Source organism: Paroedura picta, chromosome 1 (assembly GCF_049243985.1).
Source record: "Paroedura picta isolate Pp20150507F chromosome 1, Ppicta_v3.0, whole genome shotgun sequence".
Classification (NCBI taxonomy): domain Eukaryota; kingdom Metazoa; phylum Chordata; class Lepidosauria; order Squamata; family Gekkonidae; genus Paroedura; species Paroedura picta.
Window position 1 is genome coordinate 29,747,475 of NC_135369.1, and position 16,670 is coordinate 29,764,144.

The following is a 16,670-nucleotide window of genomic DNA, read 5'->3' on the forward strand; positions in this document are numbered from 1 at the left end:
AGATGGAGCTTCACACAACATGAAATTAACATGAGATGCTATAGGTACCACTTTTAGACAATTATATAACAGGGTTATATAATTTCTGAAGGATGGGTCTGTGAGCATGGAATATCATTTTTAAAGAGTGACTTGCTTGTTGTGTGTGTGCCACAAGGCTTTTTGCCTTCATGTCCTGCTTAGGGGTACTGGATGGCAGCCATTGGAAATGGGAGACTGGATGGAAGCCAGTTCTTCACATGTTGTGAACAGCTCTGAACATGCAAGTGTTTCCTGCACTTCACCACAGAGTAACCACATCAGTTACTTGTGCATCTGGTTGGTGGGGGGTGCTGAGCACTTTGGGACTATAGAATGCATCTTTTGGATATTATTTTTTTATTATTATTATTATTTAATTTTTAGACCGCCCTTCTCCCAATAGGTCTCAGGGCGGTTTACAACATAAATAGTTAAAACACAATAAAATCCCCATAAAAACCCCAGTTGAAAGTTACATATAACATATAGCGGCGGTGGTCACAATTCTGATCTTATGCTTCAACTCCACAGGTTCTGTCCTAAAAAGCTAGCTCAGGGGTAGTCAAACTGCGGCCCTCCAAATTTCCATGGACTACAATTCATGGAATTGTAGTCCATGGAATTGTAGTCCATGGACATCTGGAGGGCCGCAGTTTGACTACCCCTGAGCTAGCTACTATTTCTCCAGGTGTATGTTTCTCAGAGTAAGAGGCAGGCTTCCAAAAGGAAATTTAGATAGAGGGAGTTATATGTTCAAGCTTCTTCAGGACTAATTTGTTCCCTTTAATTAGCAGCTGCTGTCTGCATAATGTCTGCATGGGAGTTTTCTTCCTTAGCTGCTGAAGCAAAGCATTATATTTTGTTTTGTAATTGTAATGTGGTGGCTTACAATCTGCACAGGTGACTTTTTCTAGAATGTTGGATCTGCATAAAAACAGTGTATGTTTTTTTGGCTTCTATTTGTAAAGGGAAGCCAGTCCATCCGTTTTGTGCAGCTTCTGCGGCCTATTAAGCATCGACCTCTCGGCTGAGTCTGGAAATGGGACACAGCAGCGTAGCTGTAGGGATGCCACATGTACATGGAGAGGCAGGGGCACAGAATTAGGATGCTGCAGCAGCCTGTTCTTGTTACTGCAGGAGAAATTCCTTTCTTCAGAGAGGAAGACACTGAATGCATGCAAATGGAGTAGGAGAACTGAGGAAGGAAGATGCAGGAAGAATGACTTCCAGACCATTAAAATTAGTTTTTAATTTTTATTACATTGTTTCCGATTTGTCTCCTTGGTATCCCTCCGTTCGGTGTGGTACTTTCGTAAAGCAGCTAAAGGAGGAGAGAGGGTGAAGACATGGTTAAAAAAAAAAAGCTCAGTTGTGACTTTGCAACACAGTTTTGTCCCCCTCCCTCCTATTTTGCTTACCAAGATCCTATTTCAAGATAACTATTAAAGTTCCAGCCTCATATTATGTTGTATGACCCAAGCATAATTCTAGGATTGGAGCCAAATTCCCAGTGAGAAAATCTGTTTGGAAGGAATAATGGTGAGTCCTGGTTTAGCATAGGGACTAAGAGATTGAAATGTGAATCAGGAAATCATTCCCTGGCTCAGATCCTGCATTTGTCATGAATTTATTAGGTTAGCATGTCTCTGAATCTGAGCCTCCCATCTGAGATATTTTATTAATGCTATACATTTTTATGCCAACCTTCCTTCAAGAAATTCAGAGATGCATGTCTGATTCCTCCACCCCACCCCCACTCCTGTTTTATTCTCAGCAGCTCTGTGTGATAGATTAGGCTGAGAGAGTGACAGATCCAAAATCACGAAGCAAGCATCATAGTGGGTATTTTAACCTGGATCTCCCAGGTCCTAGTGTGACATTCAACTATACAATACCAGCTATCTATGGAAAAATGTGACTAACTTGTCTTCCAGGCATTTTCTAACGATTGCTGAGATAATGCGAAGCTCTTTGAGCCTTTGAAATGTGCTGCATAGGTACTAGATACTATTGTTACGAAAGTCTTGTTGACTTGCTTGTCTCAAGATAGGAGCTGGTGTAGACAGTAGCTAGCTTATTATCTATCTCAACTGATGGTGCTGGGCAATTCTTTGTTTGTGTAAACAGAGGTTATTTCTAAATGGATACAGAACAGTAAATCTGTGAATCTTAACTAGGTGAACCTTTGTCAAGAAATGCACGAGAACTTATATCTTGCTGTTAGTGCAAGCTTCAAGTCATAGGAGTGTGAGTATTGGGGACCTCATCCCCCTCCCCTGCCCCACCCGACACCTATAGGATATGTATTTAAAAATCGTCATGCTGGCTGTTGAGAATCTTCCTGAGCATTTTATACATGAAGAACTGGAGCTGAGATGGAATGAACTTCCTAATGACCTGTAGTACTGGCATGACTGAGGTGGGAGCTCAGCCTCTGTTCAGGTAAGTGCTCTGTTGAGTCACACTGTCTCTTGGAAGATTTCGTGGGAGATGGTGAATATTATGCCATTTTTCATGGGGTGGGTGATGAACATGCGCTATTTCTAGTGGCTTAGATTATACTGTTGGTACAAACTTTGTTGAGAATAATTGAAGAGCAAGTGAGAGCACAGTTGATGGGTTATGCTCTTATTTTTATTTCTTTTATGGAGTCTAAATATTCAGAGGAAATATTGGAGAAGGCTTTGACCCCTATATGCTATTGTTGGCCTTCTGGTTGGCCACTGTGTAAGACAAAGATAATGGACTAAATGGACCAGTGATCTGCTGCAACAGGGCTCTTCTTCATCTACTATAGCATCTGGTCTCAGCAGTGGCCTTTAAGAATAAATTCTGAGAAGTTCTGGAGCAGGGAATGATGGGGGATAGCCTGTTGTATATATGGATGCAACGGGCACTAGAGGGCCCCCCTCCCAGCCCCGCTGCCCCACCTGCTCCTCTCTGTTTTGAACTGGTCTCTCTCTTGGGGGAACGGGGTCTCGGCAAGGCTCCCTGCCTCTCTGTTGTCCTCCCTTGGGGCAAGCTCCACCAGAGGAAGCAGTCTGACCCTGCACATTGCCCCCATCTCCGCTGGCACTGCGGGGCCACTGCCTAGGCAGTACAGTCCTCTGTACCGCCGAGGCTCACGGGGTGGCAGCCTGACCCCAGCCGTGGTCTCTGTTGCTAGCAGCAGCACTGCCACCTCGGCACTGCAGCCGCTGCGCAGTGGGCCGGGCAGACAGGCGCAGTTCCTTCGCCCTCTGTGGGCAGTGCGTGTGTGGCTGTGAGAGCGGGTGAGTTGCATGTGGCTGCCTAGTGGGGGCCGGGCCTCTAGGGGCCAGCCCAGTCCAGGATCGCCCAGATTGGCTCACATTCCAGGCCCAGACAGACCTGGACAGGCTCCACCCTGGAGGCTGTTTCCCTTTTATTTATATAGCTAATAGTTAAAGATTTAGCAGATATGTTGAAGAACCTAAAGTCTCCTTTTTAGATTTTCATGTTGCGCATGATTTAGTCTGATCCTGCTTTAGCACTGCTTTACAACTGTGCACTGTGGGAGCACAATCAAGTATTTTGGATGTTCTGGAATTAGTGTAGCTGAGCTTGGGTTGTGTGTGTCGGTGTGCTTCATTCTCCATTATGTTAATCAGCCTTGAAAAGCTTCCTCAGTGTTACCCTGCTGAAAAACAATCTCCGCTGGGTGAAGGGAGTGTGCTAGAAAAGATAAGACAGCTCTTTAGATGTGTTTTAGTAATGTGCCGTGCTATACACTTTATTACATTCCCTCCTTGTAAGACAAGAGTGAGCTCAGTTGGCACAAGCTACGGCTTGTATATGAATAAAAGACAATTATGATGAATCCAGGTTACTTCAGACTTCACACACCAGGGAGTTAATTTTCCGTAGCCTGATTGAAAACACAAATAAACCGTTTGTAAATGGCTTGCTCTGGGATAGAGAGAATCCAGCCTGTCATTTTTAAAAAATATTCAATGATCAGGCTGAGAGTTTCTTCAACTACAACTTTTGGTTGGATAGAAGCAATGTCTTTAGACTTACTCGATGTAGCTGTTCACTAGTTGTCTCACACATTCATCTGTTAGTCATCAGAGGTATATACACTCCCATCTGGGCAGGGATACCATCTGTATGGGGAGGAGCCAAAGTTGCACACCCACATATTGCAGTCAAAGGTTGGGTTGGTAGGGCTGCTGAGCTAGTTGTTAGGGTAACTGTGCAACTGCAAGAGATATGCAGAAGCCCAGGAAGAGGCTTGTAGCCACTTAGGGAGCCTAGCATTCCGGGGAAGGATGCTGACTCAGAAAGGGAAGGCTACTGGGCTGCCTTCCAAATGAATCTTGTAGGATTTTGGTTAGATTTCTATCCTGTCTTCCTTTGAAGGATTTCAGAATGGCATATAGCCGCCTCCGTCACCCATTTTGTCTTCATGAAAGTCTTTCAGCATAGGCCATGGTGGCTGATAGTTTATTGTTTATTTATTGAGTATACAGGCCATCTCGCCAGAAACCTTATGAAGTTATCTTAGTCACTCTTCTATACTGTCTTTATTGGCATCCATGTTAAAAATATTGGAGGTCATGCAGGTCTACCCATGAGAATTCACAGAAGATGCTTTCAGAATTCCCAGTGCTTGATGCTGCTGTGATGTTGGACTTATCCTATTGGATGCATCAAATCCTATGGGTTTATGTATGGGGAGTAAAGAAGTCACTGTGGATTGTTCATGCAACTCATTCAGTTTGACTAAACAGGAAAGCAGTGTCTACAACCTGAATGATTAATGATTAGGATTAATGCATTGGTGGGAGCGGGAGGGGGGAATCAAGAAGCTTGCTGGGAAACCCCTCTCACTTGTAAAAGGCAGACGGAGCTGTCGGCATCTCCCTATTGGTTTTAAAACAACCCATTTAGTCGAGTGCTTTTTCAAAACAGCACAGGCCATGTTAGGTTTCCTTTCTTTGTAGCCCTTGATTCTCAGATGCAAGAGGTCTGCTGCTTTGCAAACTGAAGCTGGCATTGTTGCAGATATTGGAAATTTGCAATTAAGCAGGCTGTTTCTAATGTAGTTGGCAGGGTCCCAGGAAGTCTGAATGTTGTTAGTGTGTCTCACTTTGATTGGATGCTTGATCAGAGCAGCTTTGTAGCTTAATGGTATACAATGCTCTGAGATGGAAGCAGAAAGTTTTATTAGTGTCTTACGAAGTGGATCACGAAAGCAGCCCCAGCTGTCCTGTAGTGTTGAGAGAGTCTGGAAATGATATCCAAGTTTGCTGGTAGATATGCCTAAAAGCTTTTAACAGTTGCAAAGCAGTGAAACATATAATAGTCTTTTTATTTTATATGAAAGGCTAGCCAGTCAGCTCTCAAGCCCATTCTCCCCATTTTCTTAATGGTTTTGCATATTTATTTATATTTATTTAAACACAAGTAATTTTCTTCTTTAATGGGATGCAGATGCCCTTATCTATTTTTCATTTGCATTTTGGAAAGGCAAGCAGATGTTTATGCTGATCCACATTTTCGTAGGAGAAACAAATTCTAAGGACTTGGACCTTTTACTTTACCAAGGTTTCATTCGCTGGTATTTCCAGCTGACTACCAGCCAAGGAAGTACCTCATGGGAAAGATGCCAGCTTCCATGGTGGTTTGGCACTGCTGTGAACCTAGAATGATTCCTACTAATATTAACCAGCATGGGATTGGCTTTATCCTTCAGGGGCTGCTATTTCTGGATGCCTTCTGATAGCTTAAGAACTTCTGCACCCCATGCTTAGTATGTAACTCTAACAGTGTTGGGTGGAAAAATCAGCTCATTGACCTGGACTTATTTGGAAGGAGTTATTTGCATAAACCCCATGCCTCTGATCAGAGCTTGAACATGCTCTTTCCTGCAGAATCCCTGATATAAGGACTAGCAAGAAGGGGGCCCTTTGGTCACCATCTGGCTGCCTTTGTTCATTTTACTGGCTTTCAGCTTTGAATTTCTGACTGACCTTGCAGGCAAAGTGTAGCAACTAAAAAACTCTTGAAAATTTTGAATAAACCATCAACTGTATTTTCTTTTATTTCATGTTCTTTATTTCTCATCTCCATTGACTTATCACTGTGTGTTTAGAATAAAGTCTGAGAAAGTTTCTGTGTTAGCTGTCCTTGTGGCTTTATTCACCTACCGGGAATATTGAGGTAGGGAGAACTACACATCAAATTCCCTTACCAAGCAAAAATGTATTTTCCCTGACAGACTCACACTTCACAAATGGAAGCTCCATGCTCTCTTAAAGTAGTCCTTCATAGTCCCCTGTAGTTGTCTCTGGGTAGATAAACTACTGAGGATCAGCTGGATCCAAGAGGGCTTTCTGTGTGTGCCTCAGTGAATCCAATGCACCCTTTTATTGGCTTTGTTCCCTGTGGTAATCTGATTACTGCTGCAGTTCATCTCCTCCCATATAGATTGTTTATGTGTGTGTGGCTTTCTAGCCCAGCAAATATCAGATCATGTACAGAACCATCTTGCATTATAAAGCTGGTTTCACTGTTGGCCACTTAGTACAGTCTTAGTTGCTTGTAGACTGACTTCACCACCCCAAGTACTTAATGCCTCCAGGCCTCTACCTACAAGTACTTGGAGGATCTTAATACTAGGCTGTCTTGTTGTGGTCTAGACATCAGCAGCTAAAATTGCCAGATTTAAAGTACTACTTTTGACTAAGGACCAGTTGAATAGACATTTCAAGATGCAACTAGTATGGGGAAATCCCACAAACATACTTTGCTAGGCAGAGAATGTCCCCAGGCATGGGATGAACTACAACCAGAGTTGTCATTGTTACCTACGCTGGTAGGTGCAATTATCTTGACATATTATATCCATTTAAATAGCATTTGTGCATTTAAAAACACGCTATTTGAGCTCAGGAGACTTGAGTCATTTTTGAAATTCCTTCTAGGGATGGGCACAGGACTGACTCACGAGCCAGAATTTGGCATGAACTTGGGCCAGTTCAGAGACCCCAAACTGATTTTCAGGGAAGACACTTTCCCTGAACATTGATCAGATTTTTGTCTGGTTCGGCTGTTTGGGGCCATTTAAACCTAACAGCTCAGTCGAGCAGGGGCTGCTGCTGAGCTGTTAGATTGCAATGGCTACAAGCCATTTGACCAGTCAGTTTGAAGCAGGGGGAAAACAAAATGGGCCAGTGAAATTACTGCCAGCCATTTAAACCTAAGAGTGGGGTGTGTCCACCCATTAGCTGTTAGGCTTAAATGGCTGTGAGTCATTAAGCCCATGAGTTTCACTCCCTCTCACTTCAAAGTGAGGGGAAATAAAATTGACATTTCAAATGGCTGGAAGCCATTTAAATGGCTGGAAGCCATTTAACCCTTCCAAAGCGATCTGCCCCCCATCCCCCTTTTCCTGGCCAGGGCAAACCGTTGCTGGGAGAAAGGGGGAACTGAACTCAACGGATCTAGTGGGGTCCCTTAACTCTGTTTGGGGATTGGTTCTAGTGCTGCCCCAACCGCAAACTGTTGAGTTTTTTAGGTTCATGCCCACCACTAATTCTTTATAGGTCAGATTCAAATGGGTTGCCATATTGGTCTGGACAAAAATTGAGTCCAATAGGACCATTAAGACCAACAAAGCTTTATTTAAGGCGTGAGCTTTCATGTGCAGGCACACTTCCTCAGACAAATGGGTTATTTATGGGTTATTTCATGTTGTATCTTTTGCCCCAAAAGGTATTTGTGTAGTATTTCTTGGTTTTTTATTTTATTTTTAATCATTTTCCCCTTGTGCTGCTGCCAAAAGTTTCCAGACTGGATGTCTTCTTCCCCTTCACTGCTTTCAAAATTATATCACACATTTCTACCTAAAGATTGCATTCAAGGTGGCTTATACTGCTTAAACAAATAAACAAGCCATAAAATCATATCAAGTCGAAAGTACTAACGGCAACTAAGAGTAGTGTGAGCAGCGATACTTCAAAAATTATATAGAAAAACTATAGAGGAGAAAAACTATAGAGGAGTGTTAATAGTCCCAGGATTGTGACCTTCAAATTTGCAATCTTTTAAAAAGTAGATGTGAGTTTGAAGATGGTATACAAGGAGCTCTTACCGTTGAATCCCAAAGCCATTGTTCAAAATCTCTGTTTATAAAGTTGAAGAGTGCCACTGTGAAGGGGATATAATAAAGTTACAAAAATGTTGCAACTTGGTCGTCATAACAATGGCCTGAAGACTGTACAGTTTCTTTGGGAACTATGTGCAGCTGGTTATCATAGAATCCTAGAATAATAGAGTTGGAAGGGACCTCATGGGTCATCTAGTCCAACCCCCTGCACTATGCAGGACACTCACATCCCAATCGCTCATCTACTGTAACCTGCCACCCCCTTGAGTCTTCACAGAATCAGCCTCTCTGTCAGATGGCTATCTAGACTCTGTTTAAAAATTTCCAAAGATGGAGAACCCACCACCTCCTGAGGAAGCCTGTTCCACTGAGAAACCGCTCTGTCAGGAACTTCTTCTGGATATTTAGATGGAATTTCTTTTGAATTAATTTCATCCCACTGGTTCTGGTCTGTCCCTCTGGGGCAAGAGAGAACAATTCTGCTCCATCCTCCATTTGGCACCCTTTTAAATACTTGAAGATGGTTATCAGAACCCCTCTCAGTCGTTTCCTCTGTAGGCTAAACAGACCAAGCTCCCCCAACCTTTCTTCATACGTCTGGGTCTCCAAACCCCTCACCATCTTTGTTGCCCTCTGGACACATTCCAGGTTGTCAACATCCCTCTTCAATTGGGGTGCCCAAAACCGAACACAGTACTCCAAGTGAGGCCGAACCAGAGCAGAGTAAAGGTTATGGAGCCGAATTATTTCCTTCAGACCCTTTTCCCTGGAAAAGGGAAAACCAAAGCCAGTCTCTGAAACATTTGAATATTGTAAATCCTGGCCACCCTTCACCCTGTCATTGCTTGCCTCTTCTGTATCTACCTTGCTACTTTCTCTTTGGTGCTAAGCTTGCTGTTTTGAATGCCTTCATCACATTGCACTGTCAGCTAAGTGAAGAGATTATTACATGGCTGTTACCATTATTGCAATGTTAATTGAGACTACCATAGTTAGAATTAATGATTCTAGGAGGAGATGGCCCAGATAAGTATTTCACATCTTTGGCTTGATTGCTGTAAGTTAGAATCATAATGTTGGAAGGTACCTCCAGGATCATCTAATCCAACCCCCTGCACAATGCAGGACATTCACAACTACCTGCCCACCCACAGTGACCCCAATTTCATGCCCAAGTGATCCCTCCACCAAAAGTTGAGGAACGGAATGTGATAATGGCTAATATTTTATATTAAGTTTTTTTTTGTTGAATTTCACATAACTTCATGGAAGTTGACTTTCCATGAATATGGAAGAGGAAGAAGAGCTGATTTTTAACCTGATATTATATTATATATATTTATATTATTTTATCTACCCTAAGGAGTCTCAAAGACTGCCTCTCCTCACAAAAGGCACCTTGTGAGGTGGGTAGGGCAGAGAGTTCTGAGAGAGCTGTGACCAGCCCCAACATCACCAAGCAGGCTTCATGTGGAGGAGTGAGGAATCAGACCAAGTTTTCCAAATTAGAATCTACCGTTGTTAACCATTATATACCACATGGACTCTTGTGTTAGAGAGAATGTGGGGTTACTTGTTCGTGAAGAGCTGCAAGTAACCATCAGAGAAAATGATGATATTGTAAAATGAGCAAATTTGCATTGGGAAATAATCTTTTATTCAGGCTGAAACGACATTTCTTTTCCTCTGCAAGAAAAATAAAGTCACTCTTTAAAGCAGTGGTCCCCAACCTGTGGGCTGCGGCCCGGTGCCGGGCCGCGAAGGCCATGGCCCCGGGCCGCGGCTCCCTCTCCCCGCCCCCCCCGCAGTAAAAAACTTCTCAGGCCGCAAGCTTGCGGCCTGGGAAGCTTCTTACTGCGGGAGGGCGGGGAGAGGGAATCAGCATTCGCGCATGTGCGGCCCGCGCGGCCCGATGTGCGGGCGTGGCCCGCGAGGGCACGGCCTGATGCGTGGGCATGGTCCGTGCGGGCGCAGCCCGATGCCCTACCGGTCCCCAGCCTCAGAAAGGTTGGGGACCACTGCTTTAAAGGATGAAGGTAGGTGAGCTTCGAGCCACATTTAGAAGAGAGGCAACAGTAAATTTACTTTTACGTATATATAAAAGCACTACTACAGAGATAGAAACATCATGAAACAAATGATAACCAATACTTAAAGATACTGCTAGCAAAAGCTATTTTTCTTTCATTGCTTATCAGTATGTTAAGATTCCAGGGTATATTTCTTATTGTAACCCTTTTCTTCTTGGGTCCGTTTGTGGGAGTCATTTAAAAGTGGTTGGGCTTGTAGATACAAGCACAAAAATTGTTTGGCCATGAATCTTGGCCCTGGAAAAAGCAGCGCATGAATACTTTAAAAAACAAATCAAAATTAATCCTACACTGTGTAGATGAGTGTCCTGTTGGTATATCTGCTGAATAGCCAGTTGTGTTCTGCTGCACCATATGACAGGGAGAAGAAAAACCTCGGTGATGAGAAACAACCATTCAATCTAATGACGGGAGCTTTGACTCTTGAAAGCTGATACCCCCAAAATTTTGTTGGTCTGTAAGATGCTCTGTGTGTGTAATGCTGTCAAGTTGCTTCTGATTTATGGTGACCCTGTGAATTAATGACCTTAAAAATGTTCTATCGTTAACAGCTGATAGTATGACAACCTCAGTTTAGTCATTTTACCTTCCAGGGAGAGTTCAGGCTATATTTGATTTACAATCCACTTATTTGTTTTTTTGGTGATCCATGGTACCCATAAAGCACTCTCCAACAGGACATTTCAAATGAATCAACTTTCTTCCTGTCAGCTTTCCTCATTGTCCAACTTTCACAGCTATACATAGTAATGAAGAATGCTGTAGTATGCATTATTGTGATCTCTGCTTGCCAGTGACAGATCCTTACACTTCAGGATCTTTACTAGCTCCAGTCTTAATCTCCTTTTGATTTGTTGGGTGCAGTCTCCCTTTTGGTTGATGATGAAGCCAAGGAATGCAAAATCTTTTGCCCATTTTAGTTTGTTCATCATTAGCCTTAAAGTAGTCTGAGCCCTCAGTAATCATTGGTTTTGTCTTTTTGAGATTCAGCTGTAATCCTGCTTTGGCACTTCATTAGTTTCAAGCCATCCCTATTTTCTGGCAGCAACATGGCATCAACTCTTACATAGCCCAGGTTAGTTTATCTCGTCAGATTTTGGAAGCTGAGTAGGGTCAGCCTTAGACATTATTTGGATGGGAGACCACCCGGGAATATCAGGGTTGCGATGCAGAGGCAAACAACAGCAAACAACCTCTGGACATCTCTTGTTAATGTTCTTTCCGTCCATTTCTCTTTGTCATCTTCATCTAAATCTAAGCCAACTGTTTTTATGATGTGTTCTGCATATAGATTGAAAAGGGGGGGGGGAGATTCCTTGTTTGATCCTTTTCCCAACTGGAAACCATTCTGCTCCTTCATATTTTGTCCTAGCAGTAGCCTTTTGTTTAGAGTATAGTATCAAAACAATCACATGTTGTGGCACACCCATTTCTTTTAAAATCAACTTCAACTTTTCATGATCCACACGGTCAAAAGCTTTGCTGTATTCTATGAAGCACAATAAAATCAGAGTCCAGTAGCACCTTTAAGAGCAACAAAAAATTTATTCAAGGTGTGAGCTTTCGGTTGCAACTTCCTTCGTCAGACTAAGATCTGACCATCATAACAGTAGGAATAAATCTTTGTTGGTCTTAAAGGTGCTACTGGACCTTGCTATATGATCTCTAGTACCTCTTCCTTTTCAATATATGCTTTAATCCATTTAAGAAGAAGAAGAGTTGGTTCTTATATGCTACTTTTCTCTACCTGAAGGAGTCTCAAAGCGGCTTACAGTCGCCTTCCCTTTCCTCTCCCCACAACAGACACCCTGTGAGGCTAAGAGAGAGCCCTGACATCACTGCTCGGTCAGAACAATTTTATCAGTGCTGTGGCGAGCCCAAGGTCACACAGCTGGCTGTATGTGGGGGAGTGCAGAATCGAACCCGGCATGCCAGATTAGAAGTCTGCACTCCTAACCACTACACCAAACTGGCTCTCCATGGGAAGTGTGGAGTATAACTGTTTTAATGTCTAAATGTAATTCCATATGCCAAAGAAATGACATCACTTCCAGCCACTCAGGAGACCTTTGGCACTAAACTCTTGGGGAGAGGCTACATCTTGAAGAAAGAAAAGGGCATATGCAGAGCTACCCTTAGGATAAGATAAGCACATCTGCCCATGAGATCACTGGATCCTTGTTTCTCATGGAAGTAGTTAAAATATAGCCATTGTATGGTGAATGGTAAATTCAGCTACTTCCAGTAGCATCTGCTGATCTTATTTTCTTAATTTTTTGTCCCACTGTTCCAGTAAATTGCTCAGTACAGTTAGCAACATATCAACCATGTAAAGTTTCATAAAGCTAATTTTCCATAAGAGCTGAATAACTGCAAAGCTAAAACCTTAAAAAAACAAAAAACACCAAGATTTGGCAGTTTTTGAAATGAGTGAGCATGGTTCATCAAGACGGGGGACCCTCAGTTCTTCTCTCCCCCTCTTCATTTCGGTCATACATTTTAAATTCTGTTTGGTTCTGCTCCAGCCCATGTGCCCTTTCTTGGCTGACTTTGGATTACTCAATTAACTTTTAAACTTAAAAAAGAAAAAATGATTTAGCGCACAGTTTGCAGATACTGGCAGAAATCCCACTTGTATTGCAAGCAACTTACTAGGTACTTTGTCTCTTTTTCATTTCCCGTTTGAGCAGTTGGATGTAATTACGTTTTCTACTTACCTACACTTTTAATTATATGCTCAAGCCTTTCCACAATGTTGCTGTGGTCATGTCTTGGCTAACTATCGTTGTGCAATTTCATTGTTTGCTTTGGTTTGCTTAATGATCAACCTAGGATTATAGTAAACAAGCCTGGTTTGTATTCATATCCTTTCTGTTTGTATCTCTGATCCACAAAACTGCATTGTCAACATATTTAACATATAATTAAATTGCTCGGCAGGGGCAGGTGGCTAAACGCTACAACTTGGAGCAAAATTTTTACCACTTCTTAACTTGCATTCTTAAACCAACTCTGCCTTTGCACCAAATTTACCTCTGTCTTTGCTTCGTTGATCAAAAGTATTGTTTTGGAGAGAGAAACATTTTCCCCATAATGCCTGGTATAGGGAGTGTTTAAACCGGGGGTAGTCAAACTGCGGCCCTCCAGATGTCCATGGACTACAATTCCCAGGAGCCCCTGCCAGCATTTGCTGGCAGGGGCTCCTGGGAATTGTAGTCCATGGACATCTGGAGGGTCGCAGTTTGACTACCCCTGGTTTAAACAAACAAACAAAAACAACAATCTGTTCACTGTTTTTCCTGCCTTTTGCTGCTCCAGTGTCAGTTTTTCCTCAGGTTTTCTTCCTCTTTCCTAAAGTAACCCTGGCCAATCTTGATTGCATTGAATGAATGGATGATGTCATGCTGCTGTTCTGCCAAGTGGATTTGGCTATATGCTGACACTTAAGGGTAAACGAAGCCCATTCAGATGGTGCTTCCTGGATTTTGTCAGCTTGAAAAAGCAGTTGCCAGAGTGATTGTCAGAAGGGGGGGGGTGAGTGGGTGGGACTTTAATGCTAACTAAAGTCTTTTTTCCCCCTCAAAAATTCCATACCTTCACTTCAGCTCAAGTTCTTTATACTGGAAAACTGCAGAGAGTCTAGGAGCCCAATCTTGACCCTTTGTGCTCATTCAAAGGCCACTGTCACCTGAAGTTGCTGCCCTGTTTGTGAGCCCCCATCTTGAGCCAAGTCCATACAGTAGGTTTTAACAATTGGTACACCTGGCTTGTTAGGCAGTTTTGGGGAGGGAGTGATTATAGTGAATAATTAGTATGGTTTTAGCATAAAGTTTGTTTTATTTTGAACGGTATCTGACATGTTTTATACTTCTGATGTAAGCTGTCCTGAGACCACTTTGGAGAGGGGCAGTCTAAAAATCTATCTGTCTTCTATCTGTCTTCTATCATCCGTCCGTCCATCTGTCTCTCTTCAATCCATCTTATTCTCTCTTCCATCCATCTTCTGTCTTTTCTCTGTCATCTCTCTTCTTTCCCTCTCTCTTCTTTCCCTCTCTCCTCCTTCTCTCCTCCCTCTCTCTCCCCTCCTTCTCTCCCTCCTCTCTCTCTCTCTCACTCACAACCTACCCTACCTGCTTATCTGAATTCCCCAGGCCAGGCCAAAGCATTCCCCCTGTTTGGTGAGAACTTAGTCAGATTGTGACTGGGTGGGCAGGACTGTGTCAGTGCTTTCTATCCTGGTCTTTGGAAAGAACATTTTTGTTTATTTAAATTTCTGATTATGTTAATATTTTGAATTTCTTCTAGGCCATTCAAGTACGTGAGGTTTTATTATGATAGCTCTTAATAACTGACAATATGGGGCTAATATAGAGGTACTGCGATATGATACCTTGAGAGACAAACTATCAAAGAGGTTAGAGATATATTCAATTTATACAGATTGTCCTTTTACATTTCTATTATTTTTATTGAATGGGCCTGTTTTTAGTTCTAAGGGATAAGGTTGTACATTACAGATCTTTGGATGTTTAGTAAACAAAATACTACTGATATTTTTAAGAGTCTTTTGGAGTAAGCAGAATCTATGCCAGGGGGTTCCCTACTGCATCTTCTCTAAGAAGGCAAGGAAACCCTGTTTATCAGCCACTGTTTTTTTGCCATGGATTTCCTGTTGTAGTAATTAGGGCTAATAGAACAAGAACCATTTTGATAATTGCCTGCTATTCTGTTCCTTTTGTGTTATTTCTTAAACTCAACTGTACATTATGATCTGGGAATATTGTTCCTGTAGCTGTCATACCTCGGATTAATACCTTGATTCTCTCAGATGAGTTATTTAGGAAATACAGGCAAACATTTTTTAGGAGGGGATAGACCAGAATCTGGCAAAGTGAACCCTTAGTACCCCAGATAAGTTGTTCATGGGGAATAGGTCCATCATTGCCAATTAACTATGATGCGTGAAGGGAATCTCTTTTATTCAGAGTAAATCTCTAAATAGCAGTGATAGCATAATAGGAAGGCCCTCTAAGGCCACTGTGTGAAACAGCATCAGATGGACCACTGGTCTGATCCTGTGGGATATCCCACAACTGGGAAGGGCAGGCTATAAAAATAAAATTATTATTACATATTACCTACATACATACATACATTTATTTATTTTGGTCAACGACCAGTACAAAATACAAAACAATAAAACACTATAAGATTGATTAAAAATTCCAAAATACTTCATGTATTCTATAAATCCATCCTAACCCTTATACATGTTTAGCCAGGCACTTCTACATTTAATTGCTAGTCTTGCATATTTGGCAGTAATATGGGATAAATTCTTATTTTTATCCGAAAGGAGTTCCTTTAATTTGCCTTGACTTGAAGTAGCCCTTAAGTCAGTAAAGATGGAATACAGTAATTCCTGACGCAATTGATTATAAATACAGCAATCAAAAATCACATGCTTGGTGTTCTCAGTGTTACCATCCTGGCATAAGCAAGTTCGTTTCTGGGGTGGAAGCTTATTATATTTTCCCTGTACCCACGCTGAAGGGAGAGCATTATAGCGCAATAATGTAAATGCCCTTCTAAATTCAGAATTATCAATATTAGAAAGATAGGGCATAAGAGATAATCTATTTAGAAGAGAGGTGTCATACAGTGGATTATTGATTCTATTCAAATCATGCTGTCTTTCCACATCCTGTATTCTTTGCTTTACCAATTATTTGGCACAGTCAAAACTCAAAGAGAGCAGAAATTGTTGGGATAGACCATAAAATCCTAACTTCCTGTTAATGGCCTATACCCATGGAGCAGTAAATGTGTCAAATAATATTAGGTAGGATAGACCCCTGGGAAAGAAGATCAGCCTTAGCCAATACATTATTGCAGCTGACCATAAAATTGCCTCGACCAGGGTCAAACTTGAGTCCACATGCAGTGCAGCATTAGAGACAATTTTGGGGAGGTGCAGAAGATTTCTCAAAAATTTGGTTTGGACTCTCTCCAGGCGGATTGTATTGGCAATGATTGTCAGTGGAGCTCCCCACAAATATAACATTTGCACCAGGGGCTTAGTTTTGAATATTTTAAGAACTGCTGGGACATTCCTACCACCTTATATATTACCTCATTGCATTGCTAGCATTTGCATATTTAAGTTTTTTGGGTAGATGGGAAGTCATGTTCTTCTAACCGTGGGCTGTACTTGAAATATGTAGACATGATTTAAGGATGTGAATGTGCAAGGTGTTGGCTTAATCTTAATTTTCCTCCTTTTCCTTAGCAGATGAAGCCACAAGACAACTTCTGATTATATGTCTGTTTGCAAGTACTATAAGCTCTTTACAGAAATACAGAATCCGTTGTCCTTCAAGACTGATGCCAAAAAAGTAACCAGGAAGTAGGCTGTCCAATGTCCAAAC

General features: G+C 42.1%; 1 protein-coding gene and 1 long non-coding RNA gene across 9 annotated transcripts in view; one reads left to right on the plus strand and one right to left on the minus strand.

The window, feature by feature from the left end:
* NCOA1 (nuclear receptor coactivator 1) overlaps positions 1-16,670 on the plus strand; it is a 321,680-nt gene that overhangs the window by 60,845 nt on the left and 244,165 nt on the right. The window lies entirely within an intron of this gene.
* LOC143834813 (uncharacterized) lies at positions 1,001-13,330 on the minus strand. The gene is made up of 4 exons (XR_013229901.1): positions 12,960-13,330; positions 8,138-8,193; positions 1,440-1,541; positions 1,001-1,342 (listed from the first exon to the last, which is right to left on the minus strand). It is a non-coding gene; the product is annotated as an uncharacterized LOC143834813 (long non-coding RNA).